Genomic DNA, 10,012 nt, shown 5'->3' on the forward strand with positions numbered 1-10,012 from the left:
ATTTTTATTAAAAAATTATAATAAAAATATAAACAGTGGATTAAATGAAATTTTATATTTCAATTTTGAATAAAAATATTAAATTAAATTTTATGCAAAACTCCAAGAATATTTTTGTCTTGTAAAATTCAATAACTTATTATTAATTTTAATATTACAATATATGACTTGATTAAAATAAAATAAACTACAGGGACTTAATTTAAAATTAAATGAAACTTTAAGGACCTATAAATATATTTTTCAAACTCTTATTATGTTATAAAATTTATTAAATTTTATTATACTATAAATTTTTCATAATTTAATTTTTTAAATTTATTGAAACACTTTTATTAGGTTTCTTTTAAATTGCTAAAAAGATATTTCAAACACATATTTTTATCACATAATATAAAAAAATGTAGGTTTGAGAGATTATATAAAAATTTAAAATTTGTAAACATACTTTTTTTGTCACAGACATTTATAACGCATTTGTTTAAATAATCAAATATTTATTTATGTCTTCTTGAACTGAGCAATCACTTCATTTTTTGTCCCAAGTTGCAAAAAACATTAAGCAAATATTTTCAAAAATAAAAAACTAAATGAAAGAAAAGAAAACTCTTTTTCATCAAAGAAGAAAAGAAAACTCTTAAATTCTTTTTTTTCAGTAAATGAAATATATGTAATCATAAAAATAATAATATAATTTAGGAATTTACGAGCTAGGGGTAAAATAGTATCTAAATTTTATTTTAATATCAATTTTAATTAAAAAAATTAGTTTTTAGAATCAATTTAGCAGTTTACTAGAATGAGGGGTAAATTAATAAATAAATTATTTAATATCAATTTTAATTGAAAAAATTTTTATAATTTTTTTGTAATATTTATAAGTTAGTTGACTGGACTTAATTGTATCTTTTCAAAATAGAAGGATTCCGGCATGAATATTTTAATAAATTAAATCCAAAAACATATATACTTGATGTTTAAAAATTAATAAATGAACATCTAAATACTATTAATAAATAAGAGACTAATTAAAAAATTGAAGATTTATATTTTGGTTTTCAATAGCTAACAGTAAAGGCTACTCGCTTTTTTTGGTTTTTTTTTTTTCCTTCCAAGTTTTTCCCCAAACTTGTTAAACCCATGACCAATATATGCACGGGTTGATTTATTATTAAACTAACTTCTCCTTACAGACTCTGGCCCCGAAAGAAAAAAAAAAAACTTCTCCTTAGAGACATGCGGTGGGTTTAACATATGTACAATAAGTTCGATTTGTTGCATAGTATTTTAAGTCAAGTATGAATTACTAAATTTAAATTGTATATTTAAAATGATCATATTTAAAATTTTATATCCAAAATTCATGTATTTAAAAATATTTTGTTTCCATAGTGTAAAAAATTGAGAGTGATGATTTTATTGAGAGAATATTGATGAGTTGAGATTTGAGCGAACACAAAATATTGAGAGTGATGATTTTATTTTTATTCTTCAACCGGGGAGAATCAAGGAGAGATGAGGATAAGAATGAGAGATGAAATAAGACAAGAATGACAGAGACAATAACAATAAAAATACAAAGAAAACAAGAAATTAGAATGGTTGAAATTTTAAATAACTAGGATAAATAAAAATTTTAGAATTATAAAAAAAATTTAAATCTATATATATATGTGTGTGTGTGTGTATGTATATTAAAATGAGAGATTTATCCTAAATTAAAAATCGAAACACACCATTAATAATTTTTCCCCACTCTTCCAACAACTTCCAAATCCAAATTTTATTTTATTTTTAAATGTCACTACCAGAGCAGTCACAGACTCACAGCTTTTACAGCTTGTATTCAACGATTTTTTTAATATTTAATTTTCACCAGTTTTTCCGAATATGTAAAAGAAGTTCAAGTGAAAACAAGAGTAAGAGTGAGTAAGTCAACATAGATATAATAAGGCATTATTAGTACAAGCGAATCGGCATAGCAAGATATGTAACTAAATCAAATCTCGCAAAAGTAAGTGGATACGAATGAAGAGAAACACGGCATAATTTAAACAAGAAGTATGATGTTTCTTATTTGTGTGCAAATTATGTAAAAGAACCTTAAAGATAGCCGTTTGCCGAGCAATATGAAAGAACAACTCTTCGATACTGCTATTAATTTGTCTTCCCCAGAAAAATTTGCTGCAGTAGTAATTATTTGAGCAAGAGAAGGGAAAGTTAAATAAAAGATGGAGTAAGTAGTGGATGTCCACAGTAGGATGAGAAGAAGAAAGGTGGCTAATGCAATTAATATATTCTAAACAGTTATTGAATGCATGCAGCTAACAAATGCGGTATTTGAGAGAGAAGACGACTTGAATGCAGCAGCGAAGTTGTTATGATACTAAATTTAATTATACACATAGGTGTTGAAGCATAAGATTTCGAATTCAAACTCAATATAAAAAATATTTGAGAGAACTATTTTAAATCGGGCCAAACAAATAATGTTCAATCTGACTTAATAAACTTAGATATTATATATATGCTTACATTAAAAAAGACCCAATTAAAAAATTTGTCACGAAAATATTTTTCTAGTAACTGATTTGCTGATTTATGATCTTTTTTTTTTTAGCAAGTTTTATGATCTTAATGTAGTGAACTATTCATTTTAATTAATAAATTGATTTGAAAAGTATACCCGTGATATCATATCTAGAATCTCTCTCACAAATGCCTATAGCTCCCTTACGTGTCACTGTCAAGTAAATATGAAGGATTGTTGTATTTTTATTTGGAGTTAGCATTGGATGGACCCAATTTGTTCATTCTTTTCTCTGACCACATCTATTTCACCAGCTGCTGCAGCTTTATACAAATGAGGTTCCAGACTTGTGATTGTGAAAATTCTATAGTCAATGTGCACGGAAACAGGTTCCATTTAATTGACTTGGGAGGCTTCTAGCTAGCTTGTTGAGCTAGTTCTTTTTACAGCCAAATATGTCTGTCAAAGTATAACTACTTCTCTGTTCTCGCCTTCCTGAAATCCCTAGAAGGCAAAAAGGATAAAAAGAAAGAAAGAACAAGTAAATTTATAGTACTTCCATGTGTTTTTTCCAAACAAAAGAAGTTCAAACGAGAACAGAAGTAAGAACAAGTATAAGGAACGGAGAGAAATAAGAGATTCTTGTAAGCAAATATCATCACAGAACACATGAAATTAACTCAAACCTTAAGAAAAGGAAGCATCAAGACAATGATATTTCTTATTTATGTACATGTTACCTATAAGTATCTTAAAGACAGCCGTTTGCTGAGCGCTATCAGAAAGAGCAATATCGGTATTGGAATCCAAATTGTTGATATAATGTAGTTTTCATATGTTTTTCCCATACTAAAAACAAAGTTAAAATAAGAACAAAAGTGGGATCAAACAAGTGGACAGAGAGAAATTAGGCGTTGTTCTAAGCAAATGTAAACATAACAAGATATGAAACTGCCAACTCCAACCTTTAAAAAAAAAAAAAACGGATCTAAACGAGGTTGTTGAATATCGGTGTGCATGTCATGTGTAAAGTACCTTAAAGACAGCCGTTTTCCGATCGAGCATAGATATACTCTTTGCTGTTTATTGTCTTCTGCATAAAAGTTTGCTGCAGTTGTTTGATGCGAGAGAGGATAAGGTATTAATTATTGAATAAAAGATAAGTGCAGTACGCGTCCTCTAAAACGTGTGGTTGAGACTTGAGAAGTGTTTAATACAATTAGTGAATCAATAATGCAACTGACAAGTGACATATGTACTTAGAAATTTAAATTTTTCCGAAAAATTAAATTACCCCTTGCACTTCTTTAATGGATCAAACACAGACACCTTCACATATTTACACATAATTTTTTATTCAATGAGTTTTAATTTGTATATAGGATAATTGTAATTATTTGTTTTATTTTAGTTATTGTCAGAAGAAAAATAATTATTATTGCACCTGAAAATACAACTCGGATGACATGTGAGAGTGGAGGTTCAGGCCTTTAAAGTGAAAACTAGTCAAACAGGAGTCGTCACTAAAATTTTAAGATAAATCTTGGAAAACCATTTAAAAAAGATAAGGATGGTTTGCAAAATCAGAAAACAAGTTTGGAAGTCGATTGTATGTGGCAAAGATGTTAGATACCCCACAACACCCACTCGTGAAAGCAATTAGCTGAAGTTAATTGTGATAAATTAATATGGCTTTAAAAGAATTTTAATTTTCCTTTCTCATTCATGTGTAAGACATTAAAAATAATAAAAAAAATGAGGAAATAGTTACTTATTTACAAGGGTGGACTTGACCTACATAATATCATAAAAAATTAATCCTGATTAAATTAAATTAAATTAAATTAATTAAGTAAATTAATATAGTGTGTGGTTACAGAGAGCTAATGCATGTTTTGAATTGTCATTTCAATTTAAGGTTTGAATTCGAAATGCAGCTGGGACATCCAAACATCAAAATGAAAAAAAATTAAAGAAAAGTGGCTTTGTTCCACATGCCGTGACACACAGCATGAGATGCTGTAATATCTTTGTATCATGTGTTGCTATTGAAAAGCCAATAATCAAGCCCTTAATTATGAAAAAGCAACCATGTTTTTTAAACAATGTTCGCCTTGGAATTGGTACTGAAAGTTGTCTATTGATAGAAAAATTTGCACGAGTGAATCAAAAAATTGCATAGAAGAAAGCTATAATTGCTTGTTTCATTCTATTCATTGTCAGAAAAATAATCATTAATCAAACTAAAATAATCAATAATATCTACTTTGTTTGGGCCAAAGCTATTACTTTTTTATTTTAAATTGAGGTATTTTAATTATTTCATTAAAAATTATTAATGTTTTTAGAAAAGTCCCTAAGCATTTGAGAAGAATTATAATATTTTGAGGGATTTCATCATTATTTACATATTTCAGGAGATTTTTTTGGTCATTTTCTAAGGAAAAAAAATCAAGTGAAGGTGGTTGAAACTTGTCTTATGCAATTATTGAAATGTAATTATTGAATGTGTGCAATCGACATATATTAAGAGGGAGAATGATAAATAAGGACTTAAGAAAAATATCAAGGATTTATTACAACTGAAATTTCAAGAAATTATTATTAAAATTAAACTTGAAGAATTCATAACTCAATAGTCTTTATTTTACATTAACTTTTTTATAAGGTCTTCAATTGTCATTTATCCCATTAAGAAAGTTAAACTTATGGAAAGTTAAATGATTTTGGTCCCTCTAATTTTGCAACTTTTAAAATGAGTTCTTATACTCCCTAAGTGTAATGTGAAATGTCTTCCTCCAGCTGCATTTGCAATTGGTGAAGTTTATTAAAATATGGAGCCCAAGCCAAATGGCTATGGCACAGATAGTGGCAGTCTAGGCTAATTAAATATTATTCCACAGTTCAATCTTTGAAAATGTGTATGGAGAGCATCTCTTGGGATATAACAACTTCTTAAATGATGTTTAGATTTTTCAAAAAATTAGTCTCATGATTGCTGGTTGTGAAGATATCTTAGGAAAAAAATATGGAGCCCAACCAATAAAGAAAAAAGAAGATGACATCTGAATATTGTAACATCCTGATTTTTTTATATAATAAAGAAATTGTGGAATTTAGGTTTTGAGAAAAAAAATGATAATAATAGGAATTTATATTATTTGAGGTTATTTAGAAATAATTTTATGGTTAGGTATTTAATTATGAATTTAAAAATTTAAATTTAAAACCACATAAGCAATATTTACTTAAGATATAATACATAAATAATTTTTTTTATGTATGTGTTGAAAAAAAAAAGAGAAGGTAGAAGGAACAAAAAAAAAGGGGTGGAAGGTTGTTGTTTCTAAGTCCCACATTGGTTAGATGAGGGAAGAGAAGAGGTGCCTTCATGTATAAAAAGGAGGGGGTGTGTGCATTAGGAAGCATGAGAGGCTAAGATGCAATTTAGAAAAAATTGTAACTTTTGGCCCAAAGGTTTGAATAATTAAATTCAAACCTATAGTTTTTTTTTATATAATTTTGGGACTCACAATCCCATTTTTATATTATTTTTCTCTCTTCCTCTCACGTTGCTCGGCGTTTTCTCGCAAGGGGGGATTATTTTCTTTTTCTTCAGGTATGTTCTAACTTTCCTGTTTAGATTAGCATTTAAAAATTTATTTAATTACAAAATTAATTTTATAGTTATTTTCTAAATAATATTAGCTTTCTAGTGATATGATTATTTTGTAGGATAGAGTAAATATTTTGATTAGGATTTTTCTATAGGATAGTTAATCTGATGATATGATGGATTAAAAATATAGGTTAAAATTCTTAGGGATATAAAAATATTATAGAATATTTTCTTAAGGTTGAAACTCATGTTTAAGAATTTTTGAGTTAAAATCTAGATCTATATGGTTGAATTTATGTGGAATCTGAGACATAGGGATAAACCTATGATTATTAAATATTTATTTAAGTATGAATAGGTATTTTTGAGGTTATAGAAAGGTGATTTGAGGCTTCAGGATAATTCTAAAATTTTTAATTTATTTTTGGATGAATTTTTAGAATATAGAAGGATGAAATTGTGATACTAGAAGTGAATTGAGGATAAAAAAAAATAGTTCATTAGGGTACGAGAATTTTAGAAAAGAATTTGGGAAGTTAAATGAGGCATAAATCTTAAATTAGTGTTAATATGGACTATAGATCTAAGACTTTCTAACTCTTTAAATTAGAGTTATTTATTTTAATGTAAAATTAATATATAGTATTGTGAAATAATTATGTAGATTATATTGACAAAGATAGTGGTGAAAAAGAAGTTGTGGAGGGGAACTTGTTATTCAAGACACAAGGTAACCATTATTAATGTGTTGTGATGGGTGTGTTTGTGAATGGTTATGTGTTGTTTGTTGTTTGGAAAAATTATGAATTATTGAAAATAAATACTGTTATATACTTGTTTGAAATTATTGCCAAGTGGGTCAAAAATTTATTTTTGTTTATCATGATGAGATATTATTGTTCGGATATATTCCTGTTTGGATATTTGAATGATGCATGACTTGTCAGGGTATTTTAATGTATGGTGTTAATGGGAATTTCTGTTCGGTTAATTATTACCACGTGGTAAGCCCTCATTGGACCCAATGAGTGGCGTGTCGCTTGGTCCAACTCACCTTTGGTCGGGTGATTTGGCGTCCGAGCATGGCGAAAGGAGGATATAAGGTGTAGTCATGCAATTAAATACTTGTTCGGTTTGTTTGGAAATATTGTTCGGTTAAATGTTTTGTGTGCCCACTTAGCAATCGCATGATTAGTTACATCCGCATGCATCATTACATATTAATTTTTGGTTACTGGGACTTTTAAGTCTCATTCCCCGTGGTTAACATTTTTACAGGAGCGAGTCCGGCCGAGAAAGCACCAGAGGTGTAACTTTGGTGTATGAGACACCATCTTTTACGTTGTCTCTCATTTTGTATTATACAATGTATCTTGTGCCAACCTAGGACATTTCTTATTTTGACAACATGTAAACTCTAATCCTTTTCATTAAATGCATTTATATGACCAAGAGGATTATGTTTGTCCCTCTTGATTCATGACCTGATTTAAATATCATGCCATGAGATCCTGTCTGTCCCTCATAGTTCTAATTGCTTTTTTTTAGATATTTTAAGACCTGTGGTATATTGTCTTGGATGTATCATGGTAGAAATTTTTCTACCATGATAAAGGAATGATAAGGGTTCAATGAAAAAAAAATGATTTGTTGAATTAATAATTTGCGAAAAATCGGTTTGTAAATTTGAGGGTGTTACAGATTGGTATCAGAGCATCATGTTTTGAGCCTATATTTTAGTAACACTTATTTAAACTTTTGTTTGAAACTATTATTTGTATGAATTTAATATGTATTTATTATGTGTGGTGCATTGCATATAGTTGGTTGGCAATATACATTGTTATGGTGCTTCTCATTGTATGGCCATTATATAGTTAGGCTAATTTATTATTTATATCTTATATCCTTTAGGAGGGGAGAGAAAATGCCTGTTACTCGTGGTAACTCAGGATTCCAACATGAGCACCTGCCACCGCCACTGCCAAATGAGGAGCCTGACTTGGCGGAATTAAGAATGCTTGTAAAAACATTAACAGACAAGGTTCAAGGATACGAACAAGAGTTGACGGAGCTAAATAGGCAAAAGGTAACTGAAAATGGAGATAGGGCTCATGTTGAGAGTCATGTGGGGGAAGGCAGTTCCTCACATCCTGCCACTCCGAGAGATCATGAGTCTAAAAGGAAGGAAATTAGGCAGGAGGAACAGAGAGCCCCACCGACCATTACTGATGTGTGGGAAACTGTTAGGAAGTTTAACCCTCCTACGTTTGATGGTAACCTTAAACCATCTGTGGTAGAGGAATGGGTGAAGAGACTCGAATCCATCTTTCGAGTAGTCACATGCACCAGCAATCAAAAAGTACAAGTAGCATTAGTGCTCCTAGTGAAAGGAGCAAGAGATTGGTGGGAGACAGCAGGGCCCAAGGATGATTCTACACTCACCTGGGAGGAATTCAAGGAAAAATTATTCAGGCATTACTTTCCATCAGAGTTAAGGTCTGAGAAGGAAGCGGAATTCCATGCCTTTAAGCAAGGGAACCTCGATGAGGACACATTCATTGCTAAGTTTCAGGAGTTATCTAGATACTCCACGTACCTGCAGTATAGGGATGATTCCGAATGGAAGGCTAAGCGCTTATTGGAGAAGGCTAGACCAGAATTGAGGAAACAATTGGCTCATCTAGATATCCGAGATTATGATGAAATGTGCATAAAACTACAAGTAGTAGCTCGCAGTAAGAAGGAGGTTGAGAGAGAGAAGAGGGGTTATTCATATAGTAGACCCCCAACCTACCCTCGACCCACCGGAGGCATTATGAAGAAAAACCATCAGGGTTCGAGTAGCTCATGGAACCAAGGAAGGCAGAAGGGTCCATTTCAAAGGGGCCAAGGACAAAGGAGCTATCATAGTAGTTATCAGGGTCACAGAGGAGCCCAACAGTATCTACACCTACCCTGAGTACAGCGAGCTCTCAACAGTGCACTAAATGCGGGCGTCGTCATTTCGGACAGTGCTGGGTCTGTTACATTTGTGGGAAACCCGGTCACATTGCAAAGTTTTGTGGGGACAACCAGGGCTCAAATATGAAGAACCCTTCCCAACATCCTACTGTCTCTGGCCGTGTGTTTGCTCTTACTCAGGACACCATGAACTCCCCAGATGCCATTAGAGGTAACATCAAAATCCTTCATCATGATATTGTTGCACTATTTGATTCGGGTGCTACACACTCTTCTATTTCTGAAACTTGTGTAAAGAACCTTGATTTTCCTGTGTGTATTTTACCTTTTGATATGAATGTGTCTACTCCTGCGGGAGAATCTGTAAGGACTGCTAAGGCATGCCTTAACCTAGTAGTCGAGTTTAAAAATAGGAAAACAACTATGGACTTAATTATCCTACCACTGAGAGGTATGGATGTAATTGTGGGAATGAATTGGATGGCTGCAAATGGTGCTATCCTAGATTGTAGAGAGAGGAGTGTGTCTTTATCTTCTTTGTCGGTGACCCCAGTCGAGACTCAAGATCATGTTTTCTTGTCGGCGGCGCAAGTTGATAGATGTATGAAGAAGGGTTGCCAGGCCTACATGGTTTTCTTCTCTATCCAAGCTGAGATTGATGAAGGCGTGAAGAATATCCCAATTGTCAAAGAATTTACAGATGTATTTCCAGACGAAGTCTCCGGTTTACCCCCAAACGCGAGGTAGAGTTCTCAATTGAATTGGTACCTGGTACAGGGCCAATTTCTAAGGCTCCTTATCGGATGTCCCCTTCAGAGTTAGCGAAACTGAAAAAGCAAATTGAAGAGCTACTTGAGAAGGGTTTCATCAGACCGAGTGTTTCACCTTGGGGATCTCCA

This window comes from Prosopis cineraria, unplaced genomic scaffold, assembly GCF_029017545.1.
Source record: "Prosopis cineraria cultivar Desert tree isolate PC_DT_omini unplaced genomic scaffold, ASM2901754v1 PC10, whole genome shotgun sequence".
NCBI lineage: Eukaryota > Viridiplantae > Streptophyta > Magnoliopsida > Fabales > Fabaceae > Prosopis > Prosopis cineraria.